We start from the raw sequence: 19,762 nt of genomic DNA on the forward strand, positions 1-19,762 counted from the left end.
TTTGAAGTCATCCGGAACTTCGATGTCACGTGCTAATGAGTTTAATAAACAAGCTGTCGACAATTTCTTCAGTTTACTTGAAGCTGCGTTCAGTAACTAGAAATATCCTGCAGACAGAGTTTTTAATGCACACGAGTCAAAAAATGGCTCTGAGCACTATGGGACTTAACATCTGAGGTCATCAGTCGCCTAGAAGTTAGAACTATTTGAACCTAACTAACCTAAGGACATCACACACATCCATGTTCGAGGCAGGATTCGAACCTGCGACCGTAGCGGTCGCGCGGTTCAAGACTGTAGCGCCTAGAACCGCTCGGCCACCACAGCCGGCAGACGAGTCAGGTCTTAGTGTCGTTCAAAGAAAAATTTCTCGTGTCATCGGCCTGAGGCGAAAAAGGCAAGTTGGTTCATTATCTGCAGCTGAAAGAGGATCACTTGTAACGTGTAAAAAGATGCTTATGTGTGTGACTATTGTGAATAGACTAGGCGTAGGCTGTGAAAATCATCCCACCAGTAGACTAATTAACAATGTTCAGAGTGAATCTTTCTTTCATTATACACAAAAATTAAATAAAATTATTTTTTCAAATTTTTGTTTCTTTTTATTTCAAACTACCTTGGGGCCCATATTACCAGCACAAATTCTTGACGCAGCAAAATGCAGACTATCAGGAAAAATAAAATTATGTTTTAACTATTAAAAAGTTGAACCAAAACATGTCATAACTATTTGCAGGACATACTAGAGAAATGCTTTATGTTAATTTCAGGTGATTATACTAAAAATAAAAGGTGTTATATAAAAAAAACAAAGTGGGGGTCCGTTTAACAATCAGAGCAGTGTCTGAGTTAACAGGAGTTTCCAGGATGTCAGAACAAATCATTCTTCGGCGTTCCTTCTGTTCAATTGTGAGACACTTTGGAACCATTTTTGAACATACTTTGTTCATGTTGAAACTTTCATGAAGAATCTGCCTAACACTTTTCTTGTCAACTCCTGTTAACTCAGACACTGCTCTGATTGTTAAACGGCGATCTTGTGGAACAAGTTTACCGATTTTTTCAATGTTTGCATCAGTTTTTGCTGACAATGGTCTGCCAGTGCGAGTGTCATCACTGGTGTCTTCGCGGCCATCTTTAAATCGTTTAAACCACTCAAACACTTGTGTTCGCGATAAACAATCATCGCCGTACACTTGTAACATTACAAACGTTTCACTTGCAGATTTTCCTAGTTTGAAACAAAATTTGATGTTAACACGCTGTTCTTTCTGTACACTCAACATTTTCCGACGCACAGACAAAACGTCAACTACTTAAAACAGACGCCACGGGCAGACTGAGTGCAGGAGGCAGATGAAACTCGAGCAGTAGGCGGAGCGAGAGTCACGTGACAGGCCACGCGACTTTCAGCCTTATTGCATTCGTTTTATTGTTTCACCAGTACTAGTCCGGTTTTTTTCTAGCCACACCTCGTATATTATTTGACATTTGGAGTGCTTCTTTGCTCCATTTAGTATTTACAAAGTGTTATAGCGGTACAGTACAACAGGAATGGGAGCCTGTCACCACTGGGCCTATTTTTATTTTTATTCTCACGTTTATATTTTCGTTCATCTATTCGGTCAAAGACCGCTACAAAGCTATGACCTATGTACTGAAATAGCATTTTGTTTCTTTCTCTTCTAGGTTATGCCACAGGTTATTCCAAAGTCGTAACACATCATATACATGCTACACTAATGTAAATTCACTTGCTGATGGATGCTTAAAATTGCGATTTGAGCTGCGGAAATAATAAATAGTGACTGGTAAAAGTACACTTTTTGTTTCATTTGATGTCAGTAACAGTCACGGTACAGCGTAACCAAACATGTTCGCATCTCATAGCAAGACATGTACGTAAGCATCCTGTATGGTCACGACCATAATTTCTACAGAGTGGCTCTTCTGAGTTTATACACTTCCGCTGGCCACCAAAGTGCCCAGACATGAACTATGTTGAGCGTATCCTCCATGCCTTGTAACGTGCTGTTCAGAAGAGATTTCCACCCCATCGTACTCTTATGAATTTATTTACAGCTCTGAAGGATTCGTGGTGTCCTGGCGTCTCGGAGTGAACCAAAGCGATGCTGTTGGGACATGGAGGAGATACACAGAGACAGGAACTGTCGATGACCTGCCTCGCTCAGGCCGCCCAAGGGCTGCTACTGCAGTGGATGACCGCTACCTACGGATTATGGCTCGGAGGAACGCTGATGGCAACGCCACCATGTTATGCTTTAAGTGCAGCCACAGGAAGTCGTGTTACGACTCAAACTGTGCGCAATAGGCTGCATGATGCGCAACTTCACTTCTGACGTCCACAGCGAGGTCCATCTTTGCAACCACGACACCGTGCAGCTCGGTAGAGACGGGCACAACAACATACCGAATGGACCGCTCTGGATTGGCATCACGTTCTCTTCACCAATGAGTGTCGCATATGACTTCAACCAGACAATCGTCGGAGACGTGTTTGGAGGCAACCCCGGTCAAGCTGAACGCCTTAGACACACTGTCCAGCGAGTGCAGCAAGGTGGAGGTTCCCTGCTGTTTTCGGGTGGCATTATGTGGGGCCGATGTACGCCGCTGGTGGTCATGGAAGGCGCCGTAACGGCTGTACGATACGTGAATGCCATCCTCCGACCGATAGTGAAACCGTATCGGCAGCATATTGGCGACGCGGTCGTCTTCATTGACGAAAATTCGCGCCCACATCTTGTGAATGACTTCCTTCAGTATAACGACATCGCTCGACTAGAGTGGCCAGCATGTTCTCCAGACATGAACCCTATCGAACATGCCTGGGATAGATTGAAAAGGGCTGTTTATGGACGACGTGACCCACCAACCACTCTGAGGGATGTAAGCGGAGTCGCTGTTGGACAATCTGGACCAACAGTGCCTTGATGAACTTGTTGATAGTGTGCCACGATGAATACAGGCATGCAACAATGCGAGAGGACTAGCTACTGGGTAGTAGAGGTCTCGCTGTAAGGTGGTACAACTTGCAATGTGTGGTTTTCATGAGCAATAAAAAGGGCGGAAATGATGTTTATGTTGGTCTCTATTCCAATTTCGTGCAGAGGTTCCGGAGCTCTCGGAACCGAGGTGGTGCAAAACTTTTTTTGATGTGTGTAATTCAATGAAATTTAATCATCAGATCAGACGTATTTATAACTGTCGAGAATTAAATGGAGAAACGCATCGACTTTTCCTGAAAATGTGTGCCTGTCGTGATTTGCGAAATCGCCTATACACACAATCTGGTAAGGTACCCGGAACAACTCTCCAGCTTCGAGCTGGAGACACAGAGGCAGGTCCCGTCTGGCAGTTAACCTCCGTAGCGGTGAGATGTTCCCAATGTACCAAGAACGAAATGTGTACGTGCAAATTTTTTTGAATGTCACTGGATTTACACTTGTACAACAGAAATGAATGAAATGTTCATTCCGGAGCGCTGTGTGCGCTCGTGTGCCTGTGTGCTGGACCGAGACTCGAACTCGAGACCTTTGCGTTTCATATCAGCGCACACTCCGCTGAAGCGTGAAATTTTCATTGTAGAAACATCCCCCAGGCTGTGGCAAAGCCATGTCTCCGCAATATCCTTTCTTCCAGGAGTGCTAGTTCTGCAAGGTTCGAAGGAGAGCTTCTGTAAAGTTTGGAAGGTAGGGGACGAGGTACTGGTAGAAGTAAAGCTGTGAGTACCGGGCTGAGTCGTGCTTCGGTTGCTCAGTTGGGCGCCCGCACGGTAGCTCAGCGTGTTCGGTCAGAGAGCTGGTTGGCCTCTTTAACAAAAAACCTGAGTGGGAGGATCAACAAAGGAACTTGAACGGATGTTATGTGATGTCCACAACGACCAAACACAACGATGAGCACGAAAAAAAAAAATAAATAAATAATGTTTGTAGATCACTTGCCCGCGAAAGGCGAAGGTCCCGAGTTCGAGTCTCTGACAGGAAGTTTTACAAAAAGGAGCAGGAGTCGAACCGTGGCCTCACACTAGTTCGTCTTACAAAGCTCGAACGCTAATCACATGTGCACCATGAACTCTAACGTCTGGCACCTGTGCACAGTTACATAATAGACGCGTAAAACTTCTCTTGCGATTTTTTCGGAATTGCCAGTGTAGTGCACCTTCTATTTTCACATCGTGTTGTTTTAATGGCCTGCTAAAGGTGAAAAAAGTTTGAACTGAATCTGTGACCACAACATTGTGGCCTCCCCTTCCAAGGTTCGTGTGTCTTCCTCTCGGACTCTGGTTGTACAGCGCACGTTGTTGTTGTTGTTGTTGTTGTTGTGGTCTTCAGTCCTGAGACTGGTTTGATGCAGCTCTCCATGCTACTCTATCCTGTGCAAGCTTCTTCATCTCCCAGTACCTACTGCAACCTACATCCTTCTGAATCTGCTTGGTGTATTCATCTCTTGGTCTCCCTCTACGATTTTTACCCTCCACGCTGCCCTCCAATGCTAAATTTGTGATCCCTTGATGCCTCAAAACATGTCCTACCAACCGATCCCTTCTTCTAGTCAAGTTGTGCCACAAACTTCTCTTCTCCCCAATCCTATTCAATACCTCCTCATTACTTACGTGATCTACCCACCTTAACTTCAGCATTCTTCTGTAACACCACATTTCGAAAGCTTCTATTCTCTTCTTGTCCTAACTGGTTATCGTCCATGCTTCACTTCCATACATGGCTACACTCAATACAAATACTTTCAGAAACGACTTCCTGACACTTAAATCTATACTCGATGTTAACAAATTTCTCTTCTTCAGAAACGATTTCCTTGCCATTGCCAGTCTACATTTTATATCCTCTCTACTTCGACCATCATTTGTTATTTTACTCCCTAAATAGCAAAACTACTTTTCTACTTTAAGCGTCTCATTTCCTAATCTAATTCCCTCACCATCACCCGACTTCATTAGACTACATTCCATTATCCTCGTTTTGCTTTTGTTGATGTTCATCTTATATCCTCCTTTCAAGACACTGTCCATTCCGTTCAACTGCTCTTCCAAGTCCTTTGCTGTCTCTGACAGAATTACAATGTCATCGGCGAACCTCAAAGTTTTTATTTCTTTTCCGTGGATTTTAATACCTACTCCTAATTTTTCTTTTGTTTACTTTACTGCTTGCTCAATATACAGATTGAATAACATCGGGGAGAGGCTACAACCCTGTCTCACTCCTTTCCCAACCACTGCTTCCCTTTCATGCCCCTAGACTCATAACTGCCATCTGGTTACTGTACAAATTGTAAATAGCCTTTCGCTCCTTCTATTTGACCCCTGCCACCTTCAGAATTTGAAAGAGAGTATTCCAGTTAACGTTGTCAAAAGCTTTCTCTAAGTCTACAAATGCTAGAAACGTAGGTTTGCCTTTTCTTAATCTTTCTTCTAAGATAAGTCGTAAGGTTAGTATTGCCTCACGTGTTCCAACATTTCTACGGAATCCAAACTGATCTTCCCCGAGGTCCGCTTCTACCAGTTTTTCCATTCGTCTGTAAAGAATTCGCGTTAGTATTTTGCAGCTGTAACTTATTAAACTGATAGTTCGGTAATTTTCACATCTGTCAACACCTGCTTTCTTTGGGATTGGAATTATTATATTCTTCTTGAAGTCTGTGGGTATTTCACCTGTCTCATACATCTTGCTCACCAGATGGTAGAGTTTTGTCATGACTGGCTCTCCCAAGGCTGTCAGTAGTTGTAATGGAATGTTGTCTACTCCTGGGGCCTTGTTTCGACTCAGGTCTTTCAGTGCTCTGTCAAACTCTTCACGCAGTATCGTATCTCCCATTTCATCTTCATCTACATCCACATCCATTTCCATAATATTGTCCTCAAGTACATCGCCCCTGTATAAACCCTCTATACTTCCACCTTTCTGCCTTCCCTTCTTTGCTTAGAACTGGGTTGCCATCTGAGTTCTTGATATTCATACAAGTGGTTCTCTTCTCTCCAAAGGTCTCTTTAATTTTCCTGTAGGCAGTATCTATCTTACTCCTAGTGAGAGAAGCGTCTACATCCTTACATTTGTCCTCTAGCCATCCCTGCTTAGCCATTTTGCACTTCCTGTCGATCTCATTTTTGAGACGTTTGTATTCCTTTTTGCCTGCTTCATTTACTGCATTTTTATATTTTCTCCTTTCATCAATTAAATTCAATATTTCTTCTGTTACCCAAGGATTTCTATTAGCCCTCGTCTTTTTACCTACTTGATCCTCTGCTGCCTTCACTACTTCATCCCTCAGAACTACCCATTCTTCTTCTACTGTATTTCTTTCCCCCATTCCTGTCAATTGTTCCCTTATGCTCTTCCTGAAACTCTCTACAACCTCTGGTTTTTTCAGTTTATCCAGGTCCCATCTCCTTAAATTCCCACCTTTTTGCAGTTTCTCCAGTTTCAATCTGCAGTTCATAACCAATAGATTGTGGTCAGAATCCACGTGTGCCCCTGGAAATGACAGCGCACGTAGCAGTGCCGATATCTCTTGTTACAGCGCGTGACGTCAGCCTTTGTGTTTGCCCTTGTCGCAGTTTATTGGCTCCGTACGCCGTAGAGCTGTCTCACCTCGGCGTGTGCTGATAAAAAAACAACAAAAGCGTGGCGCAAAGGTTTCCGCAGGCGAGCGCGCCGCGCCTGTCTTATCCGCCGATAGCTGAGGCGTCACCTCAGAACGCCGGGACTCGCAACGCAGACAAAAGGCGTCGCCTTGCGTCATCCCCGTGTGATGAGATACGAGCCTCAAGATCAGCTGAGCTGATTTTGACACCAGTGGTTAACCCTGAACACTTACTGACTCTACCGGAGAAGCCTCTTTTCTTCAGCGATCTTCAGCTGGTAGACTAACAAGGGGAAGGAGACACGGCCAACCGATTCGGCTCAAATTTGGCAGGTCACTTGTGTACAACCTAAAACGAACGAATCTAAGATATTTTGGGTCAACACCCCCGCGTTTTTGAGAAAATCACCCCTAAAGGTTATGACGAGCAATCGACACAAAATTGGCGAGATCGATAGACAATTGTAAATAGAGCATTTTTCATCATCAGGTATAGAGTCCGAAAAAGCATAATTTTCCAGAAATCGAGGTAAGAAACTTTTACAACTGCCGCTTCTGTACCCACATGGTTAACGCCTGTCGCCTACAGCGCCGATAGATTAGCCGGCGAGGTAACTCAGCGTGTTCAGTCAGAGGGTTAGCTGCTCTCTGTAATAAAAAACTGAGTTAATGGATCAACGACGAACTGAAACGGGTGTCTCGCGACGTCCGCCCCGAGCAGATGCAACAACGAACGAAAACGAACAAAATGAGATTAAAAAAAAAATAAGCGCAACGGCCAAGGTAACTGGCTGGGAATCGGAAAACCCGGGTTCGAATCTGGAAGAAACCGAGCGGATGTTATTGTTTTCGGTAGTATTTTTCCATATCTCAATTGATAGGGATAGGAGGGTTAACAAGGTAAGTAAACTAATAAGGAATGATAATAATAAGGTAGGCAAACTAATTTCCCAAACGCCGTGAGTTAGTAAAGTATTAAACTTTTAAGCCTTGTCACATGAAAACAACTCCGAGTAAGAGTGCTGCAAATTCCTCACGAGGGATCACAGATTGCCAACCGTGCGACGCTTGTTTACAGCGAGGCAACGGGACAGAATGCACGCGGGGAGAGTTATGTTGTCCCGGTTGCCTCTTCGTCATATCATAGGGAAGGAACAGTGTAGCTGTCGAAAGATTGCATTCATTAGATGCTCTTGCTGCCGCGAGTATATTTGTTTCGAATGTTTATATGACAAGTACCATCCATCTACGTGATTACGTAGGCTTTTCCGGCGTGATAAGGCATGAAAGTCTCTTCGGGTTTGCTGAAGGATCCTAAAATCAACTTGATATTTCGGCGAACCAACTGGTCGCCATCTTCAGGAAATACTGCTTGTGCTGATGACTCCCGCTGAGAACTGACGCCAGGCATTTTTTTTTTCCTTTATTGTATTTCAATTCCCCAACGGGGCGGGCTGGCAGCAGCATAGGCGCTGCTCTTCAGCCGAAAGACATAGAACAAAACAATAGAAGACATTGAAAAACAGCAAAGGAGAGAATAAGGTGAACATAGATATAAAAAAGGGGGAATATCATGGAAGGCAATAGACAAAAAACGGGGTGACTGTAAAATGGAGATAAAAAACTGGTTAAAAGTAGCACACACAAAAAGCCACACACTGCGACAATTAAAAGAACACAAGGCACAGTATGACTGGAGCATAAAGGTAGCGACAGATGGCATAGCACATAATGTAACACTGACGGCGAACCTCAAGGCAGGACACAATTAAAATCACACCTCTTGACGCACAGGAGAAACAGCACTAAACAACACCGATGTGGCACACTGATGAAGAGCAATACAGAGGATCTGCCAGGCGCTAGGAGATGAGGGAGACCTGAAGAAGGGAGGGAGGGGAAGAGGTGGGGGAGGTGAGCGGGGGCGCGTGGAAGAGGGCCAGGTAGGGAGGGATGTGGGAAGGAGAGAGGCAAGTATGCGGTGCAGGGTCTCAGGGGACGGGGGGAAGGAGGAAAATCCGCTCTGGGAGGAGGAGGTAAGAGGAAAAGGGGGCCCTGGGGAGGGGGGGCGGAACAAGGCCAGGTTATAGTTGGAAGGAAGGGTAGATGTCATGGCGAAGTTCGTCATCCGGGAGGGGGAGGCGTTGGAAATTGCCCTGATGAAGGAGATGGAGGGTGTGAAGGTGGAGAGAGGGAGGGATACAGCGATAGAGGCGCGGCAACGGGCGGGGGGTGGAGAGGAAGGAGGAAACCAGAGGGTGGGGGGGATCGAGCCTGCGAACAATGTAAAGGATGCGGAGATGTTGGAGGAACAGGAGGAGGTGGGGGAAGGGGATCAGTTCATACAGGAGCCGTGTGGGGGAAGGAAGGCGGATACGGAAGGCAAGGCGGAGCGCATGGCGTTCAAGGATTTGGAGGGCCTTGTAAAAGCGGGTGGGGGCGGAGATCCAGGCAACGCTGGCATAACAGAGGAGACGCCAGGCAGCAAATCGACGTCCTATATAGGCCGCCGTTCAGTACACGGCGCATGCGCCGCCCATCACGGTTTCTGCCTTCCAAGACAGGGAGGTGGCGCCGCCCTTAGTGAAACACTCCTGGCAACGATGTATCACAATCAAGGCCGCACCGAAGAACGTTCGGTTTTGATGCGAGGTAATACAGGATTCCACGTTTTGCTAAGAGAAAACCCATTGGTCAACACTTTTCGCCGACAGCACCGATGGTAGGGAGGGAGTGTGATCTTATTTCAGTGACAAAACTTTGGCCGTATGAGCCCACTAACCACTACGACGTTGCACTCACAATGAGCTAAGTGCACACACAGCTTCAGTTGGGAAGGAAGGACATCGTATCATTTCCTCAGACAACTGGCTCACAACTTACAATCAAATTTTCCCCGTGACATTTAAGTCTCATCTTTACCTACGATAACCGAGCCGCGCGTTGGTCGTGTTCGTGCCATCTCTTACTTAGCATCCTGTTTTTGCCGTACTGCCACCTCGTTATGTTAGTTTCAATTACTTGTGTCACTGAGTTGATGCCTTGCCTGCCCGTGGGCGGCAGCAGCAGCGCTTATAGATGTAGCCCCGCCGCATTATCTTTGCTGGACTGCTATTACTCCCCAGTCGACGTGTGTCGACAAGTCAGTTGGACCGTGTCAGTAGTTAGTTGGGACCTGGCAGTGTTTAACTTGGTACGCGGCAGCAGTAAGGTCCGATCTGTACCTACAGATTGGAAAATTGCTCAGGTCGCACGAGTGTTTAAGAAGGGTAGTAGGAGTAATCCATCGAACTACAGACCTATATCATTGACGTCGGTTTGCAGTAGGGTTGTGGAGCATATACTGTATTCAGACATTATGAATCACCTCGAAGGGAACGATCTATTGATACGTAATCAGCATGCTTTCAGAAAACATCGTTCTTGTGCAACGCAGCTAGCTCTTTATTCGCACGAAGTAATGGCCGCTATCGACAGGGGATCTCAAGTTGATTCCGTATTTCTAGATTTCCGGAAAGCTTTTGACACCGTTCCTCACAAGCTACTTCTAATCAAGCTGCGGGCCTATGGGGTATCGTCTCAGTTGTGCCACTGGATTCGTGATTTCCTGTCAGAAAGGTCGCAGTTCGTAGTAATAGACGGCAAATCGTCGAGTAAAACTGAAGTGATATCAGGTGTTCCCCAGGGAAGCGTCCTGGGACCTCTGCTGTTCCTGATCTATATAAATGACCTGGGTGACAATCTGAGCAGTTCTCTTAGATTGTTTGCAGATGATGCTGTAATTTACCGTCTAGTAAGGTCATCCGAAGACCAGTATCAGTTGCAAAGCGACTTAGAAAAGATTGCTGTATGGTGTGGCAGGTGGCAGTTGACGCTAAATAACGAAAAGTGTGAGGCGATCCACGCGAGTTCCAAAAGAAATCCGTTGGAATTCGATTACTCGATAAATAGTACAATTCTCAAGGCTGTCAATTCAACTAAGTACCTGGGTGTTAAAATCACGAACAACTTCAGTTGGAAAGACCTCATAGATAATATTGTGGGGAAGGCGAGCCAAAGGTTGCGTGTCATTGGCAGGACACTTAGAAGATGCAACAAGGCCTCTAAAGAGACAGCTTACAGTACACTCGTTCGTCCTCTGTTAGAATATTGCTGCGCGGTGTGGGATCCTTACCAGGTGGGATTGACGGAGGACATCGAAAGGGTGCAAAAAAGGGCAGCTCGTTTTGTATTATCACGTAGTAGGGGAGAGAGTGTGGCAGATATGATACGCGAGTTGGGATGGAAGTAATTAAAGCCAAGACGTTTTTCGTCGCAGCGAGATCTATTTACAAAATTTCTCTTCCGAATGGGAAAATATTTTGTTGAGCCTAACCTACATAGGTAGGAATGATCATCAAAATAAAATAAGAGGAATCAGAGCTCGAACAGAATGGTTTAGGTGTTCGTTTTCCCCGCGCGCTGTTCGGCAGTGGAATGGTAGAGAGATAGTATGATTGTGGTTCGATGAACCCTCTGCCAAGCACTTAAATGTGAATTGCAGAGTAATCATGTAGATGTAGACGGTTGCCAGCACACGTGATTGGAGTGGAGACGACTATGGTTGGTCGTCAGTGGGTCGTCTTGCCGGACGACGTGTATTGGCCGGCGATCAGTTATCAGTTGGCTGTTTGTACCGACTCGTGATTGGTCCCTGTTATTGTACAGACACTGCCGTTAGCATTGTCTGGTTCTTCGTGCAAGTGTTCGTGAAACTGTGTGTAGTTTGTGTGAGTTTGATGGGCAAGTAATTTTAAATTTAATGATGATTAAATGGACACCCTAGCTGCAAACAGACGTTGATGTACTTCATTGGGGACATGTTGAAAATGTGTGCCCCGACCGGGACTCGAACCCGGGATCTCCTGCTTACATGGCAGACGCTCTATCCATCTGAGCCACCGCGGGCACAGAGGATAGTGCGTCTGCAGGGACTTATCCCTTGCACGCTCCCCGTGAGATCCACATTCCCAACATGTCCACACCACTACATTCGTAGTGCGCCTAATAGATGTTTGCCCAACATACTCATTACTCTCACGGGGAGCGTGCAAGGGATAAGTCCCTGCAGACGCACCATCCTCTGTGCCCTCGGTGGCTCAGATGGATAGAGCGTCTGCCACGTAAGCAGGAGATCCCGGGTTCGAGTCCCGGTCGGGGCACACATTTTCAACATGTCCCCAATGAAGTACATGAACGCCTGTTTGCAGCTAGGGTGTCCATTTAATTATCATTTCATTCTAGCAAAGCTGCATGGTCATCCATGGTAACTGTTCTTTCGGGAACAGATACTACCGTAATATATATTTTAAATGATCTCGGCGTACCGGCTCTGAGCGTCGGTTGGCGTGGAGCAGCGACAAATTCTCGGCGGGGCGTAGTTTGGGCGCGTCCGCTGGCGTTCTCTACGCGGTGTCTTGAGAGTGTGGCGCTGTTCCCATTGCTACGAGGTCCGTGGCGCACCGACCCTGGACACGAAAGTTCAGTTTTGATTTAACTTGCCAGCAAGTCGAGATTGTTCACATTGTGTCGTTCGGAGTCCGTTGTCGGCTGTGGGGATATTCCTGCGAGCAACAACGTGGTTTTCAAGATGGAAAATTCTAGCCACCCTCCGGTGGAGTTTCACTGTATTTGGTTATTTGAATTGAAGTGCACTAGCGGAATCTTCTGCCTTGCGACCGTTAACGTTTTGGTTACCTGCCCTGGGCGTTGACGTAAATTTCAGGCAGTGTAGTTCCCTGTTCGTCGTCCGCAGCTCGTGGTCGTGCGGTAGCGTTCTCGCTTCCCGCGCCCGGGTTCGATTCCCGGCGGGGTCAGGGATTTTCTCTGCCTCGTGATGACTGGGTGTTGTGTGATGTCCTTAGGTTAGTTAGGTTTAAGTAGTTCTAAGTTCTAGGGGACTGATGACCATAGATGTTAAGTCCCATGGTGCTCAGAGCCATTTGAACCAATTTTTATTTTAAATTTCTGATTATGCTTGCGTTTTAAGTTGTTGGTCTTCAGCCGTTTTTAAATAAAAGTGCCTTTCAACCAGTAATTAAGTCCCAAAGATTAACGCTGTGCGTTTAAAAAATTTTTTGGACTCTTGTAATGTTTGATCAAATAATAAAGCGGTATGTTTGAGTGTCCACTGGCAGCCCCTTATTTTGGTTCAAAATGGCTCTGAGCACTATGACACTTCTAAGGTCATCAGTCCCCTAGAACTACTTAAACCTAACTAAGGAAATCACACACATCCATGCCCGAGGCAGGACTCGAACCTGCGACCGCAGCGCTCATGCGGTTCCAGACTGTAGCGCTTAGAACCGCTCGGCCGCCCGGCCGGCCCTTATTTTGGTCCCTTTCCACAATTTATTCTATCTGTCCTGTTCTGCGAGTTAAGCAGGGCATTTCAATAATGGTGAAATTTCTTCAGCTTACATCCTTATTGTAGCTCACAACTGTTGTAACTGGTCCTTGATATATTGGATACTGGCATTGGAATGGAGTTGATGCCGAAGCTGATTCCACACCAATTCTGTCGCGAACAGATCTGGACATCGTGCTGGCCATGGCAGTATCTCAACACCACACAGACAGACTTCCAGATGCCAGTGTGGTGGTGCCCCATCCTGTTGGTAAATGAAGTCGTTCGAATCGGTCTCCAACTGTGCGAAAAGAAAGTTCCCAAGCGTATCGAGATATGTGCTTCCTGTAACGGTGTTATCGGCAAAAAGAAAAATGGATCGTACACCTTTTCCCGTGAAACTGCACAAAACACCTTTGTGCATGAGCAGTGTCACGCTGAAAAATGTCACCACGATACTGTTCCATGAGAGGTAAGACATGAGGATGCAGTGTTGTTGTTGTTGTGGTCTTCAGTCCTGCGACTGGTTTGATGCAGCTCTCCATGCTACTCTATCCTGTGCAAACTTCTTCATCTCCCAGTACCTACTGCAACCTACATCCTTCTGAATCTGCTTAGTGTATGCATCTCTTGGTCTCCTTCTACGATTTTTACCCTCCACGCTGCCCTCCAACACTAAATTGGTGATCCCTCGATGTCTCAGAACATGTCCTACCAACCGGCTTCTTCTTGTCAAGTTGTGCCACAAACTCCTCTTCTCCCCAATTCTGTTCAATACCTCCCCATTGGTTATGTGATCTACCCATATAATCTTCAGCATTCTTCTGTAGCACCACATTTCTAAAGCTTCTATTCTCTTCTTGTCCAAACTATTCAGTATGTCCGTAATTTACTGCTGTGCCCTCAGAGTTCGCTCAATGATTAACAGCTGTGACCAGAAGGCATACCCAATGACTTCCCATGTTATGGCGCTGGGAGTAGCATTGCTGTGCCGCTGCAACACTCTGCAATAATGGGGCCTCTCCGCATAGTCATTCCATACTCGCCGACGATGATGGTCTGAGGTAGCCCAGAAGTGCGATTCATCACTGAGCACAGTGCGATGTCATCAGCAACTGATGCTTCCCGATCACGCCACCACTCTGTACTCCATTCAGCATAAGAATAAACCTCATGCAAACAATACGGCATGTATCCAGAATGAGATTTTCACTCTGCAGCGGAATGTGCACACTCCGCAGCAGGCTGTGGCTAAGCCATGTCTCCGCAGTATCCTTTCTTTCAGGAGTGCCAGTTCTGCAAGGTTCGCAGGAGAGCTTCTGTGAAGTTTGGAGAGTAGGAGACGAGATACTGGCAGAAGTACAGCTGTGAGTACCGGGTGTGAGTGGTGCTTCGGTAGCTCAGTTGGTAGAGCACTTGCCCGCGAAAGGCAGAGGTCCCGAGTTCGAGTCTCGGTCCGGCACACAGTTTTAATCTGCCAGGAAGTTTCATATCAGCGCACACTACGCTGCAGAGTGAAAATCTCATTCAGGAAACCGTAGAACATTTATCAAATTTCGCAGCGAGCGAGGTGGCGCAGTGGTTAGTGCACTGGACTCCCATTCGGGAGGACGACGGTTCAAACCCGCGTCCCGCCATCCTGATTTAGGTTTTCCGTCATTTTCCTAAATCGCTTCAGGCAAATCCCGAGATGGTTCCTTTGGAAGGGGACCACCTATTTCTTTCCGCGTCCTTCCCCAATCCGGTGAGACCGATGACCTCGCTGTTTGGTCCCCTCTTCCCAAACCAACCAACCACCAACGAACCAAATTTCGCTGTAGTACGATAATTACAGACCACACTGGACCTCAGTGGGTAGCTGCACTTTAATCATAAGGAGCCGGTATTCGTGGAGATCGGCAATGGGGGAGGGGTGAGAGTTGGTAGCAATCCGTAATCCTCCCCTCTCCCCCAACAACCGTACCGTCGGTCGACAATTTTTTGCTCTCGTTCCCATATCAACACCAGAGCTCAAGGCTCGTCCCCCCACTACGTTCTTTGATGCACCGACGTTTCGTGTGAAACGCACGTTTCGTCAGCCCCCCTTGTATTCCAGTTCTGATGAGATGGCCGGAGAGATTCTGAGGCATTTAGCGCCAGACCACAAGCGCGTTCCAAACTGAAACTTGCGTCCCCGTCAGACGGGTTTTCGGATCGCTCTTATTTCGGCAGACTCCCTAATTGGGCTGGCCCAGAAACGTGGCGGAGCGGAAAAGCACTCTCCACCGAACACCTCAGACGCAGGCAGTCCGTGCGGTTGGCTGCTGCTACAGACTGCGCCTGACCTTGCGAATAGACAAAAACAATCGCAAGCGTCGTTCACATTCGCGGTCTACCGCCGTCGGCCGCACGGCCAGTGGAAACTTACTGCGAATCAGCACCGCGTACAAATGACGGGGAAGAAAGTGGACACGATTTACACTACTGGCCATTAAAATTGCTACACCATGAAGATGACGTCCTACAGACGCGAAATGTAGCCGACATGAAGAAGATGCTGTGATATGCAAATGATTAGCTTTTCAGAGCATTCGCACAGGGCTGCCGCTGGTGGCGACACCTACAACGTGCTGACCTGACGAAAGTTTCCAACCGATTTCTCATACACAAACAGCAGTTGACCGGCGTTGCCTGGTGAAACGTTGTTGTGATGCCTCGTGTAAAGAGGAGAAATGCGTACCGTCACGTTTCCGACTTTGATAAAGAACGGATTGTAGCCTATCGCGATTGCGGTTTATCGTATCGCGACATTGCTGCTCGCGTTGGTCGAGATCCAATGACTTATCAGAATATGGAATCGGTGGGTTCAGGAGGGTAATACGGAACGCCGTGCTCGATCCCAACGGCCTCGTATCACTAGCAGTCGAGATAACAGGCATCTTATCCGCACGGCTGTAACGGATCTTGCAGCCGCGTCTCGATCCCTGAGTCAACAGATGGGGACGTTTGCAAGACAAGACCCATCTGCACGAATAGTTCGATGACGTTTGGAGCAGCACGGACTATCAGCTCGGAGACCGTGGCTGCGGTTACCCTTGACGCTGCATCACAGACAGGAGCGCCTGCGATGGTGTACTCGACGACGAACCTGGGTGCACGAATGGCAAAACGTCATTTTTTCGGATGAATCGAGGTTGTGTTTACAGCATCACGATGGTCGCATCCGTGTTTGGCGACATCGCGGTGAATGCACATTGGAAGCGTGTATTCGTCATCGCCATACTGGCGTATCACCTGGCGTGATGGTATGGGGTGCCATTGGTTACACGTCTCGGTCACCTCTTATTCGCCCTGACGGCACTTTGAACAGTGGACGTTACATTTCAACTGTGTTACGACCCGTGGTTCTACCCTTCATTCGATCCCTGCGAAACCCTACATTTCAGCAGGATAATGCACGACCGCATGTTGCAAGTCCTGTACGGGCCTTTATGGATACAGAAAATGTTCGACTGGCCAGCACAATCTGCAGGTCTCTCAGCAGTTGCAAATGTCTGGTCAATGGTGGCCGAGCAACTGGCTCATCACAACACGCCAGTCACTACTCTTGATGAACTGTGGTATCGTGTTGAAGCTGCATGGGCAGCTGTACCTGTACACGCCACCCGAGCTCTGTTTGACTCAATGCCCAGGCGTATCAAGGCCGTTATTACGGTCAGAGGTGGTTGTTCTGGGTACTGATTTCTAAGGATCTACGCACCCAAATTGCGTGGAAATGTATTCCCATGTCAGTTCTAATATAATATATTTATCCAATGAATACACGTTTATCATCTGCATTTCTTCTTGGTGTAGCGGTTTTAATGGCCAGTAGTTTAATAATACCTGCCGTCGAGGAAAACTTTGCTCACTACATTAGACGGCGTACGATCAGTAGGGACAGAAGCAACATCTAGAAGAAAGGAAGGAAAGCAATCCGTCAAGTCTTCAATTACTACAAGATATGGGCACCACACGGGCAGTTCTGGCGATGCACTTGACAACAGGCGCGAGACCATTTAAAAAAAAAAAAGAGAGAGAGAAGAAGAAGGAAGAAGAAGAAGAAAAGACAGCAGTGAGCTAGAGGGAAAGATGGGTAATGTACGATATGTACAACAACCAAGGGAATAATAACAAGGAAACCTCCCCACCCCTTGGTACTAGAGGGAGCTGTAGAGGGCAAAAACTATAAAGGAAGACAGAGATTGAAATACATCCAGTAAATAATTGACGAGTAGGTTGCAAGTGTTCTCTGAGATGAAAGAGTTGGCACAGGTTAGAAATCATTGGCGGGCCGCATCAAACAAGTCATGAGAGTCTTCCTACGAAAAAAAAGGTACAGACTGTCAATTGCACCAAAGTTACCGTGTGGACACTAATGAATAAGACAGGAACTAAGATTAAGGGCAGGAAAGCAAGAGCAGTTTTGCTGAGCTTCGTTTTTAAATGTGCCCTTAGTATAAGTAAACCAGAGCTAAATGCGTCTACTTATTTTAGTGTCGCGTTTCCCAGTTCCATCGGTATCGTCTGATTTAATACGATTACATTTCATTCCCTCGTTTTACTTTTGATTATGTTCATCTTGTAACCTCTTGTCGAAACACTACGCATTCCGTACAACAGATGTTCCAACTCTTTTTCCATCTCTTGAAAAATTACAATATGTCGATAAACCTTACAGTTTTAATATCTTCTCATTGTCAGAGAACTTTAATTCTCTTCCAAAATTTGTCATTGGTTTGCTTCACAGCTTGCTCTACGTTGAAGAAATATGCGTTGACTGTACCACTTTTGAGATTTTATTTATTATAGCCTAAAGAGTAAGGTACAAAATTATTTAAATACTGCCATCATCAAGGGCACTGTGTTAAAAGACTGGAAAGACTGAGTAAAATACACCTTCACTTAATTTTCTAAACGTCTGCAAGTGGTATATATTAGGTATTGGTGTTCTAAGTTCTTCCAGTGGGCGCATAAATTGTACCATCATATAAACTATGCCCCTGAGCTTAAACGTATGTACTATGTACTACATATGTACTAGTTCTTACATTACTATTTGCAGGCACTGCAACATAACTTTTTCATTCCTTCCATCCCTCCCCCTGCACATTTTGCAAATGGTTCAAATGGCTCTGAGCACTATGGGACTCAACTGCTGAGGTCATTAGTCCCCTAGAACTTAGAACTAGTTAAACCTAACTAACCTAAGGACAGCACAAACATCCATGCCCGAGGCAGGATTCGAACCTGCGACCGTAGCGGTCTTGCGGTTCCAGACTGCAGCGCCTTTAACCGCACGACCACTTCGGCCGGCTTCACATTTTGCATGAAACCACTTTTCGCGTTTCATGCATCTGCTCATTTCTTACATTCGATCTTCCTCGCTATAGGATTCCTCTGTGTTACCAATGTGTTCTTGTGCTGGCTTCCCCACAGAGTCTCCAAAACACTTCCTTCTCACGGGTGGAGTTACAATTCTACATTTCTTCGCCGTGGCTTCGGTTTTCTTTTATTTGTATGGGCTGCTCGTCACCTCACAGGCTTTTTGGATAGGCCCTGATGTTTTGCTCGTAACTTTCATTATTTCCCTCTGATTCACCGAGATTTCTTGGATGGACACCTTCAGCTCGGCTCTTACCTGCCAAGGCTGCTTCTGCATTCAAATGATGGGGTAACCGTTTCCTTCTGCAATGCCGAGCGCACGTTTTCTTACGTCCGACATTTTTAAACCTAACATCATCTGTTGAAATGTGAGAACATGCTCTTCCAATTCGTTTGCAATTTGGTTGGAAAACACGTTACTGCGACTACAAATTTTCACATCCTCGTATGCGTTTTCGTGTTTCTTTTCGGCGTACCTCTTTACTGTTGGCTTAGGCACATTTTATATGGGTGCACACTCATTTAACCCATGATCGCCAAGACTCGATTTGTTAAAAAAATGCAATTTAGACGTCTTAAAAGTTATTTTAACGCTTTTTCTCGTCAGAGGTATGGGTACGGTGTATCGTCGCTTACCATCACAAGTCACTGGTCAAATACTGTTGTAGCTAAATGCAATTAATATCTACTCCACTTTCCATAATGCCTTTCTAGTGCCACACCGTAAAACAAAATATTTATTTAATTAATTATTTAAGATACAGGGTGTTTCAAAAATGACCGGTATATTTGAAACGGCAATAAAAACTAAACGAGCAGCGATAGAAATACACCGTTTCTTGCAATATGCTTGGGACAACAGTACATTTTCAGGCAGACAAACTTTCCAAATTACAGTAGTTACAATTTTCAACAACAGATGGCGCTGCGGTCTGGGAAACTCTATAGTACGATATTTTCCACATATCCACCATGCGTAGCATATAATATGGCGTAGTCTCTGAATGAAATTACCCGAAACCTTTGACAACGTGTCTGGCGGAATGGCTTCACATGCAGATGAGATGCACTGCTTCAGCTGTTCAATTGTTTCTGGATTCTGGCGGTACACCTGGTCTTTCAAGTGTCCCCACAGAAAGAAGTCATAGGGGTTCATGTCTGGCGAATAGGGAGGCCAATCCACGCCGCCTCCTGTATGTTTCGGATAGCCCAAAGCAATCACACGATCATCGAAATATTCATTCAAGAAATTAAAGACGTCGGCCGTGCGAGGTGGCCGGGCACCATCTTGCATAAACCACGAGGTGTTCGCAGTGTCGTCTAAGGCAGTTTGTACCGCCACAAATTCACGAAGAA

At 46.2% G+C, this 19,762-nt stretch overlaps 1 protein-coding gene and 2 non-coding genes across 3 annotated transcripts in view; 1 reads left to right on the plus strand and 2 right to left on the minus strand.

Annotated features, from left to right (window-relative positions):
* Positions 1–19,762, minus strand: part of LOC126213229 (nostrin) — an 817,565-nt gene that overhangs the window by 712,805 nt on the left and 84,998 nt on the right. The gene's annotated exons all lie outside the window — the stretch shown is intronic.
* Positions 11,492–11,566, minus strand: Trnat-ugu (transfer RNA threonine (anticodon UGU)). The gene has a single exon. It is a non-coding gene; the product is annotated as a tRNA-Thr (tRNA).
* On the plus strand, positions 11,745–11,819 carry Trnat-cgu (transfer RNA threonine (anticodon CGU)). Its single transcript has one exon. It is a non-coding gene; the product is annotated as a tRNA-Thr (tRNA).

Source organism: Schistocerca nitens, chromosome 11 (genome assembly GCF_023898315.1).
Source record: "Schistocerca nitens isolate TAMUIC-IGC-003100 chromosome 11, iqSchNite1.1, whole genome shotgun sequence".
Classification (NCBI taxonomy): Eukaryota; Metazoa; Arthropoda; class Insecta; order Orthoptera; family Acrididae; genus Schistocerca; species Schistocerca nitens.